The sequence below is a fragment of the Capricornis sumatraensis genome, chromosome 13, assembly GCF_032405125.1.
Source record: "Capricornis sumatraensis isolate serow.1 chromosome 13, serow.2, whole genome shotgun sequence".
In the NCBI taxonomy this organism is placed as follows: Eukaryota; Metazoa; Chordata; class Mammalia; order Artiodactyla; family Bovidae; genus Capricornis; species Capricornis sumatraensis.
In genome coordinates this window covers 33068335-33079698 of record NC_091081.1, presented here as the reverse complement: position 1 = coordinate 33079698, position 11364 = coordinate 33068335, and the positions used below count along the sequence as shown (strand labels likewise).

The following is an 11364-nucleotide window of genomic DNA, read 5'->3' as shown; positions in this document are numbered from 1 at the left end:
GTATTACTGACTCCATTTTAAAAACAAGAAAAATTAAGGATAATGAAGGTTATGTGACATGTGACATGTCCAAAGATATATAACTACTAAATAGAAGATTTAAGGCCTGAATCAAGGTCCTCTAATTCCAAGTCAGTGTCCCTCACACTTTCATGTCAGTGCTGGACACTTAAAACTCCAGCCATCTCTACTTAGAGAAAAATACCCTATTTAAAGTGGTTCAAGAAACAGTCTCAGTAGCCACAGATATGGACCAGTAGAGACTACTTTTTAAAGAACATTAACCTTAACTTAATTGAGTTTAAAGAATAAATCCTTCTGAGAAGAGATATGGGTGGTATTTTGCTATTTACTTTTGTTAACTTTCCTTAAAGAAAAAAAAAACTGCAGCATCATACCTTTTAGTTCAAAGAATGGGAAACTTTTTTGTCATTTTCCTCAGATTCCTATCATGCTGTTTGTGCCAACCAACCCATTACAAATTGTAGAAATGACATTCCTGCCTCATCTGAGCTCCCCAGGCATCCATAAACAGTGACTAAAAGTCCCTAGGCTTGCTGTGACTTAGCCTTCACTTTTCCAAGAGTCCCTGGAAACAATGTCAAATTACAAGAATCTGCACTCCAAGTCAGCTCAAAATACCTGCTATGCATACTTCTCAATGTGAGTCATCACTGTTATAAAATGAATTGGTCTTATATAAATGTCAATTCTGGGTTATATTTGTCAAGAAACTCAACCTGTTTCTAATACCTTGTTTGAAATCAGAGGATGGATGAGCTTCTGTCATGTGGTATGACATGGTATAAATTTATAGAGTCTATTTTTTGCCCAACAGTAGAGGTATCTTAGGAAGTTAATTACCAGCACTTTGTGCTAACTGACAAATAACTTCTTAACTCCACGAATGCTATCCCAAATAGTTAATCATGAAGCTAAAACAGATAAGATGGAAGCGTGCATACATCATCAGGACAAGCAAATTATAAAAAGAAAAAACAGGTCATTATGAGTTCTGTAGCTAATGTTTAAGGTTGCTCTTTAAAGCTATTGCCAATTGCCTTTTCAAAAATTTCCCCCAAGATTTTTTAACTGTTAAGGTATCTTTTTATTAGCTCAATTCATTTCCTATTAGCCTTGGAATTTAACAAGGCTTCATGGCAAAATAGGTCTGGAAGAGATCTTATTAACTTTCCCTTTGGATAATAAGTCCCATATGGGATAAAGAAAGAAATCCAACTCCCCAAAGACACAAGTCATTAGAGTCAATAGAGGGTTAATGTGATTTTTAATAGGAGGCCCATTACAATTCTCAGGACCATAAACTTGGTACCACACTGGACATCTATTCAGATATAATCAGACTGGTTCCTTTATTATCCTCCTCCAAAGAAAAAGTAACATTTTTCTCCCTACAGTCTTGAGTTTTTTAAGAAATTATTAAGACAGTCATCCTTTTTCTTGTTACTAAACAAGGCAATCATGCTTGTTTTTCCTGAAAATTTTTAACTAATTAAAAAAAAAACTTTCTTTCAGTTGCTCATTAGAAAATGAATTTGAATTTGGAACTAAGATAAGTGGCTCCAGTGTGGAAGGTAGTTAACATAAAATTTATATTTTATATAATTTTATATTAGAGATACATACATTAATATCTAAAGTATATTTTCTACCATACATATTGCTGAATACCCATACTTCATCTATAGCCTCCTCTGAAAAGCATCAAAGCTAGGAATAAAAAAAATGATGACACTATTCAAATAATTAATTCAGAGCACTAAGAATATTTCCAATCTCCTACACTGAAATTGGATGAGGAAATAAAGATTGCCATTTGGAAGGGGCTCTGGAGGTAAGGGCAAGAAAGTTGTATGCGGGCTGATGAAACAAATGCTAGCACTAGATTCAGAAGACCTAGGCTTGAACCCCTGCTCTGAGCCTAACCAGATGAGTGACTTTGGCCAAATCATTTCACTTCTAAGAGCTTTCATTTCCTTGCCTGTAAAATGAAATGCCAGACATGATTAGGGACAGCAAATAGATTTCACCTGAAGCCCCATAAGTAGTCAACAAATAGTAGCAGCCTGGAAGACAGACTGAATCCAGGCTCAGCAGGACTGGTGTGTCCAGTCAGGAACGTCTGCCATGCAAGGGTAAGGTGGGGGTAGGTGGAGCACGAAATTCCCATTACCAGATCAAATGGTTCCTAAAATTTTCTTTCAAGTCTAACAGTCTGTGATTCTGTAAAAGAGAATATTTTTTTTCTTGTCCAGAATTTCTACTTGTCACAAACAATTAAATGTACATCTCAGTTCATAGCAGAAGAATCCAGGCCACTAAATTTGGAAATATTAAACAGAATGACACCCAGCTTGACAAGAAAGAGACTCAAAGAGAATACATAAGGAAATGAGGGCACAGTACATCTGAGGACTCCCTGAAAGTCTGAGAAGTTTCTAGATGGAAAAGATCCCTGTTTACCCTACTTGCTCTCCCTCACAGACTAACAGGCAAACACATAATTGACTCCATAGAACAGGAAAATTGTTTAAACTGGTGAAGATTTCTCTGAAAATGATTCATGTTTCCCCAGTCCAATGATACAGCAACATTCATAGCTTATAATGAAGTACAAAGACTGGACAAGACAGATTAAATCATCACCAACTTCAAGGTTTACCAATAAGCTGATTTGCAAGACAACAATATTTCATACCATGTGCTGGAATATTATTTATCAATGTTTAATAAGCACTTCATAAGTTTTGGCAAGCAAATGAGAAATGGATTACCAAAGAGAGGTGATGAAATATTTATAATGCACAATAGCTACTATTAAACTGTAGCTGTTCAAGAAATCTTACCAGTAAATTGAATGGAATATAGTACTGTAATGGATGTGGAAGTGTTCAATCGGCCATTTGTAATGAAATATGGAAGTGTGTGAAGACAGTAAATACATTTGTAATGGTTTTTGATTAGCTATAACTATATATGATTCAACCATCCATTATGAACAATGGGCAGATATTTTGATGGCTTGTAATATTTATAATAATGTGCATCTTTGGAGAAGTATTTTAGGAATCCTTACATGTATTATTAACTTTCAATAATAAAATCTGTGTCATTAATTTGGAAAAACTTCTTTTACTTATACTTTACTAACGTTTTAAAATTATTTCTTTAACAAATTTAATAATAAATACATTTCATACTTATTTGTGATTAGCAGTACTGTTTTTCATTTCTTATAAATTTGATCTCTATTTTTGCTCACCTAAGACTTTCTATGCATAGTAAATGGGCAAAAAACAACAAATAATTATACAATATATATGAGTATATGTGTGTGTATATATATATATATATTCTACCAGGAAATAAATAAGCCTCTCAAATTTAGACAGTTGTATAGAATCATCAAAAACTCCAGTCTCCCTGTATCATATCCGTAACGCAAATGACCCTGCATTCCTTCAATAAGCACATCCCACCTTTGCTTACACCCTGCAGTGGCTTTCCAGTTGCCATAGGAAACAGACACAGTCTCCACTGGGCCCACAGAGCATGACAAAGATCGTGCCCACCCCTCAGCCTCATCCCTCACCCGCCATTTGACTCTTAAACCTCTAGCTTCACCTGCCTTTTCACGGGTCCTCGAAATAAGTCCAGCTTATTGCTGCCCCGAGTGCTTCTCATGTACTCCCTCTGCCTGAAGCATCCCTCCTGCTCCCCCAGCCCCTGGGCTTTAGAGCTCAGCTCACCATTACTTCCCAGGTGGTGGGGAGGGGGCCAGGCTCTCTCACAGCACCCTCTCCTTCTCTCAGCAACTATCACAACCACAACTCAGCACTTAAGGTTCTGGTCTGTTTCTTCCACCTTTGACTCTATTAATAACCAGAATTTCACTCTCTAAAAGGAAGGCCTTCTAGTGCGTGTGTGCATGCTAAGTTGCTTCAGCCGTGTCCGATTCTTTGGGACCCTACAGACTATAGCCCGCCAGGCTTCTCTGTCCATGGGGATTCTCCAGGCAAATACTGGAGTGGGTTGCCATGCCCTCCTCCAGGGGATCTTCCCGACCCAGAGATCAAATCTGTTGCTCCTGCACCTCAGGCGGATTCTTTACTACTGAGCCACCGGGGAAGCCCAAGGCCTCCTAGTACAAGAAATATATTCTTGTACACTTCACTTCTGCTTTACACCAGGCAAAGTAACAAACAGCAACAATGAAAAACAGCACAATAAGGACAGCAGAACTGTGTCAGTCAGGGATCGTCAGAGAAATACCAGCAATAGATACAGCTTCCTTTCCCTTTATACATATATTATATCTATATATGGAAAACATGTTTCATTTTGTCATTTGGCTGTGAAACAATCAGGATTTAGACACTGGAGAGTACAATCATCTTGCAAACATCTAGTGACCACTCCCACGTCACAGCATGTGGGTGGACAGACTAGCTCATTCTGGCTTCTTCAAGAAAAAGACTGGATTGGTAGGAAGGGCCTGACATGCAGTTTCTCCCCTCCTTCAACAGTGGAACATCTCCTGATTTATTTCCCAGGGGATTCCAGGCTGGGGTCCTGAAGCTTTCAGATGACGTGTTCTGTGACTTCAGGCTTACCAGAGCCTGACATACCTATTTACATACACATACACACATACATAGATGCACAGATAGACATCTTTAAAGGAATTGGCTCACTTGTTTTATGAGGTCAGTTGAGCCCTCAATTGTGGGGTCTGGCAAGTCCAAAATTCATAGGGCTGACTGCCAGGTTGGAAGCTTAGGCAGGATTTCTACATTATAGTCCTGAGACAAAATTCCCTCTCTCTGAGAAAACTTCAATTTTTGTTCTTAAGGCCTTCAACTGATTGGATGCTTGAATGCAGCCCTCTCATATTATGGAGGGGACAAGAGGACTCTCCTTTACTTAAAGTTAACAGAGTCACTTTGCTGTACACCTGAACCTAACATGCGTGTGTACTCAGTCGTGTCTGACGCTATTTGACCCTCGGGACCGTAGCCTACCAAGCTCCTCTGTGCCATTTCTTCCTCCAGGGGAGTTTTCTGACCCAGATATTGACCCTGTGTCTTCTGTGGCTCCTGCATTGGCAGGCAGATTCTTTACCACTGAGCCATCAGGGAAGCCCACACCCAAAACTAACACAATGTTGTAAATCAGCTATACGCCAATACAAAATAAAAATTTAACTTTCTAAAAAATACAGTTAACTGATTGTAAACATAAACCACACCTACAGGTACCATCACAGAAACATCTAGATCAGTATTTGACCAAACACACAAGTAGCATTGCCTGCCAAGTTGGCATATCAAATTAACCATCACAAGGACTCTGACAGGTCATATTCTTTGTTACAAACATTAATTCTTTCCCATCCTAGTGACATCCTAGCAAATATACTTTTCTACTGTATGAACTGACTACATGACTTGCTTTGGCAAACAGCACATTCTGCGATGCATATTTCAGTGTGATTTTGTGGTTTGATTCAGCTCAGTCTGGCTGTTCCCCATCGTCGTGAGAATGGGTTTGTTCCATAGAAGAGTTTCTCTTTTATTTTTGATCCCAGAGTTAAGACAGTCTGTAGAGCAAACCAAAATTTAAACCCCAGCCTGGATCAGAGCTGAAGCATGAAGCAAAGCCATCATCATTAACTCACAGCCACTGACCTGTAAAATAAGGAAAAATAAAACCTTATTTCTTTCATAAACTACTGAGATTTGAGAATTGTTACATAGAAAAAAATCACTAGTAACCTGACATACAAGATATGTTTGCAAAACTTGCCACATTTTGATGGCCTATGGCATTGTGTTCAGTCCATTTATGTTACCAATGACAAATATACATTTGCTGATTCTTACCTGGATACACAGTCTGGACTCTGATGTAGAAACTTTATCATTTACAAAACAAAGATAGAGCTACTTAAAATTTATTCAGGACTTACTATGTTTCAGGCAATCTTCTGTGCCCAGCATACGCAAATGTGAATGTGATGCAATTTCTCTATTTGGAAGCCAATAGGCTAGTATGGAAAACTGTTCACCCTAATGTGCAGAATAAGGGGAGCGTGACATTAAATTCTACCTTGTGAATTACAGCAATGTCTCTCAGCTAACCAAAGACTTCCTCCCATGCCTCAGCACTTAACTTGTGACAACTTTCTTCCAGCGGCTCCTGAGAAAGAGCCTATCCCCTTAAAACCAACATTCATCTAGCCACCTCTTCACCTAACAGAAAAATGGCTTTGTAAAGAGAATACAAGTGAATGACTATAATGAATCATGATTCAGAATCCTGTCTTTCCTCCTAGTCTGTAAGTATCTCATGAAATTCAGATCTGAATATCGCTTCTCAACATTCGGGGCTGTCCATCACCAGTCCCTGTCAATCCCTCAGCCTTATCTCCTCCCACACCCAACAAGAGCATCTCCCTCCATCAAGTTTCTTGCTGCTGCCCCGTGGTGCTGCATATGCTGTTTATGCAGAAGCATTCACCTCTCAGCCTCTCACTCATCCTTCTCAACTTGGTGCTGGAACTGGAACAGAATTCTGTCTTCCTAGCGGGGCTCTGCCAATAACAGACAGGCATTAGGGGAAAGGACTGGGAATGGAAAAGAATCTTGTTCTTTCCTATTTCTCTCTACTTCTGTCAACATCTTGAAGACTTCTTTAACCTGGAAGGAGCAACTAGTTGGTTTCAGTCGCAATAGCAGTTCCAGTTTGCTTTTTTTTTTTTCAGACTCCCAGAGCCAACTTATCATTCTCCCTCAGAGATACAAGCAGCAGTCGCTCTTCTGAGGTTTGAGTCCTGCCTTCCTGGGGCCACTCGTCTAAACTTCTAAACTCTAATAATACCAACTTCTGTTTGCTCCGAAACCCCAGAGGCAATTGCTGCTTCCTGTGTTTACTGCCTCTAGGATACCTCTTTATCCTCTTATGCCCTTTCAATTCTCTAGGAGAAGGCAATGGCAACCCACTCCAGTACTCTTGCCTGGAAAATCCCATGGACGGAGGAGCCTGGTAGGCTGCAGTCCATGGGGGCGCGAAGAGTCAAACATGACTGAGAGACTTCACTTTCACTTTTCACTTTCATGCATTGGAGAAGGAAATAGCAACCCACTCTAGTGTTCTTGCCTGGAGAATCCCAGGGAAGGGAACCTGGTGGGCTGCCGTCTATGGGGTCGCACAGAGTTGGACACGACTGAAGCGACTTAGCAGCAATACCTGGCCAGTAACCCTTTATAGCACATTCTCCCTGCCAAACAGTGGTATGGTTCCTGTTACCTGACTGATTCCAGCTGATACACCTTAATACAGCATATTTACCCTTCACTCTTGATTTGGTATTACTTTTGCTTTTATTCCTTGTTTTCCCCTTAAGCCGCTCATCCTCGAGTACTCTACCCATATGTCCTTGATGAAGATCTCAGTCCCAAACCCCTCTCTCCCTCTGAACTCCCAACAGCATCACTATCACCAGAAAACACACCATCTATGGAATATACCCTTGGGGAGGGCTCAGAAAGCCAACCCTGCTACTCACTAGGTCTTTCTAAGATTCAGATCTCTTAAGTATATAAGGAAATCCCTTCTTTCAGAACTCTGTATTCTAAGTTTCCCATTGGTAAATCTTGTCTTTCCAAGGAGGTTATACCTCCCTCGAGGCAAACAGCTTTGTCTGAAACATCTTCAGTACACCTCTTTATCTCTCTCTTTTTTTTTTTTTTTTTTTTGGTTGAGGAAAGTCTGCTGACAGCTTTATTTCTTTGGGGAAGAAAATAAAAATTCACTCAGGAGCTCTTGTGGTGGTTCAAGGCCAGGGGTGGGGGGTGGGGGGGTGCGGGGGAGCGGTGTCCGGTGTCCACTTATTCACCATTACAGGCTTCTAGTTGCACTGGACAGCGCTGACTCTGCAGATGGCGGCCCTGCACAAATCTGTGCAATACTTGTTCTTATGCCAGATGCTGCTAAGGGTGGCCCTGGCATTCTTGTTGATGGTGATCCGCCTCAAGAACTGGCCAGTTTGCTCTGGCTGGATCTCCGCTACACCACCATGACCGCTTTGCTGTCACCGGCTCCACTCCCACCTTCTTGCAGTGAATGAGCCCATCGTAGCCGAAAGAGTTGCGGGCCCTCAGATTATTGGGTGTCCGTGCTGTAGGCCTGCTTGTTTGTCTTGATCAAGAAGCTGTAGCAGTTCCGCATGACCATCCATTGCAGACGCACAGACATGGCTGCGGCAGTGGGAGATGTGAAGGGCCACCCCTTTATCTATGCCAAGTCTGGCATCATTTTGCAGGCTAAGCACACAGAGGGCTCTCTAAACCCTTTCTAACTAAAATTTCGGAATTTGTGGGAACCATATTTTCAAATCGGTGGTCTGGGAACGAAATTCTGTCCACAAATATGACTTGTTTGGCCTACAGTGTATTTTTGTTAACTAGCTGCTATGATCTGCCAATTGAGAAATTTTGTATACAAATCTAAAATGTATCCTTTGGTTTTTCACAGATGAGAAAATGTGTGATGAGGAGTTAAAGCAAAGTGTCCAATGTCAAGGACTCTATCACGAGTAAAATGGTCACTCAAATATGAATGCCTCTTTTGATTTGGGGGGAGTCCTGAACCTCCTTACTTCTGTAAAATGATACCATGAAGCAGGAGTCGGAAGAGAACTCTATAACAAAGGAAAATATAAATCCTAAGCTATACTTGCCTTTGTCCTTTGCCAAATCCTCTTCTTGATTAATACATGCACAGCAAGTTTTAATACTCTGCATAATGAGACTGCCTTAACACTTTTTCAATGCAGTGTTATTTTCAAATAATTATAAATGATCGATGTTTCATTTGTATTGGCATTCATAATTCACGGAATTCACTGTGATTGATTTTGAAGAAAACTGATACCAAGGTATTTGTTCTCTGTAATGTAAAATCAATAGCAGATGCATAACTGAGGGAAATTTTTTCCTGCTGTTTTCGTAGTTACCAAAACTCTTGAATTCTGCTCTCTGTGTTTCTGTCCCACAAGTTAAGCTATCTCCCTTACTAATGTGATTGCCTGCAGCATTTAAAAGCAATGGCTACTCTTTCTTAAAACTCTTCCATTGCTTAAATTTTTTTCATGGTAATAGCAGTAACTGCCATTTACTGAGCACTTACTATGTGCCACACAATGAAGAAGGAAATAGCAACTCACTCCAGTACTCTTGCCTGGAGAATCCCATGGACAGAGGAGCCTGGCAGGCTACAGTCCATGGGGTCACAAGAGTTGGACATGACTTAGCGAAGAAACCACCACCATTTACTGAGCCCTTACTATGTGCCACACAGTAGATCAAATGCTTGATAAATGCATCTTGATGAATACACAAGAGAAGCGTTCATAGTAACATTATCTCCATTTCACAGAGGAAATCAGCAAAGGCTCAGAGATAATGTATAGACTGCCTACAATGACATTGCCAGAGTCTGGTGGTACCAGTGTTCCTGATATAATACTCTCTCTCCATGTTCTTCCTTCCCCTGTTTCCTCTGCTTTTTGCATCCTTAACAAGCCACTCTTCTTCTGCTGGACTCCAATATATTGGTATTTCCTAGGCTTCCATCTTCAGCCATGTCATTGTGAATATAACATGCCAGCTGTACATGTTCATCTCAACCTCTCTCATAAGCTCCAATCAGAACATAATTGTAGTTAAAAGTGGGATTTGGAATTCAGCCCTTTCCCAGCTCTATGATATTAAACAAGGTACTTAATCTTTCCAGGCTTCATTTTCTTATCTAGAAATAGAATAGAGCTGATCCCAAGGGTTAGATGAGGTAATGCAGTTAAAACAACTGGCGCTTTACTTAAATATTCAGTAAGTATTGGCTATTATTTCAAACAGTCTGGATCATCCCAACGTAAGCATCCTAATAGCCCTTCAGACTCAATCTGTTGACAACAGAGACTTCATTTTCTCTTACAAGCTGCCCCTACCCTGCATTCTCTTTCACAGTGAATAGCATTGCCACTCTTCACCAGTGCATTCACATCAGAAGTCTAGGTAACTCCTACATGCTTCTAGGGGTGAAATGAAAAACTGCCCTGATTTTTTATCTAACCTCTAGAATCTATCAACCATGCTAATATAAGAGAGCCCTCTTTCTAAATTTCAAATCTGTTCACTTTTGCTCACATCATTTAAACTCCCTCAGTGGATCACTGTGATCTGTGGAATGAGGTCCAAATGTCTCATCAGAGTACACACAACCCTTCAGCACGCAGTCTCTGGGGACCCTCCTGTCTCACTTTTCACCCACTCCATAACCCAAAGAGATAAAAATACTCCTGCTCCCCTGAACAGGCACTAGTCTTCCACGTCTTAGTACGCTGGCAAATGCAGTTTCCAGGCATTAAAAGTGCCCTCCTGACTAACTCCTTCCTGCTCTTCTAAGTGCCACTCACATGCCCTTCTTTCCACCTCTTCAACTGCTCCCGAAGTTTGTCTGGCATCTTCCCCTGGGTGGCCCTAACAGCCTGCCTTTGCCCCTCCCTTAGCCCTTTCACAGAGGACCATCACGGCTGGTGTGCTGCTCAGTCTCACTCCTTAAGGGGCTTCCCAGGCGGCTCAGTGGTAAAGAATCTGCTGCTAATGCAGGAGACACAGAAGACTCAGGTTCAATCCTGGGGTGGGGAAGATCCCCTGGAGGAGGGCATGGCAACTTGCTCCAGTATCTTGCCTGGAAATTTTCACAGACAGAGGAGCCCGGCAGGCTACAGTTCATGGGGTCCCAAAGAGTTGGACACGACTGAGTTACTGAGCATGTACATACATGCATGTGACTTATTCAAGTTCCCACAGCTATTCGTATTGTTCAGGCTCATCTCAGGACACCAGGTGGGAGAGTTAAGTGATCCAAACCCATGCCTCAAACAGCCCCCCAACCTCATATAAATAATTTATTTACTTCTAATTTGTCATGTTATGGGAAAGATCTTGGGTAGTTTGGAAAAATACATAAAAGGAATAAGACCTCAGTTTTCTTACAGCTAATGAAGGAATTCTAGACGGTGGATGACAGTGATTATGAGGCTATTGTATGAAAGCCGAGAAGAGACAGGCTAAAGTCCCTAGTGAGAGTAGTATTTAAAGGTCTGCAGTAACATCTGGTGCATTTTCTGGAAATGAAATACAAATGTGCCTGCAAGTTACTTGGCAGACAACACAGAAAGGTGGGTAGAAGATATTCTCCAATCACAATGTATGATTAAAAACAAATCAGTGGTTCAGGAGAATTATTCCTGATGCTGAAATCTGAAAGTAATTTCTC

At 40.9% G+C, this 11364-nt stretch overlaps 1 pseudogene; it reads right to left on the bottom strand.

The window, feature by feature from the left end:
• Positions 1–7855: 7855 nt before the first annotated feature.
• LOC138089546 (large ribosomal subunit protein eL28 pseudogene) lies at positions 7856–8277 on the bottom strand (annotated as a pseudogene).
• Between the last annotated feature and the right edge of the window lie 3087 nt (positions 8278–11364).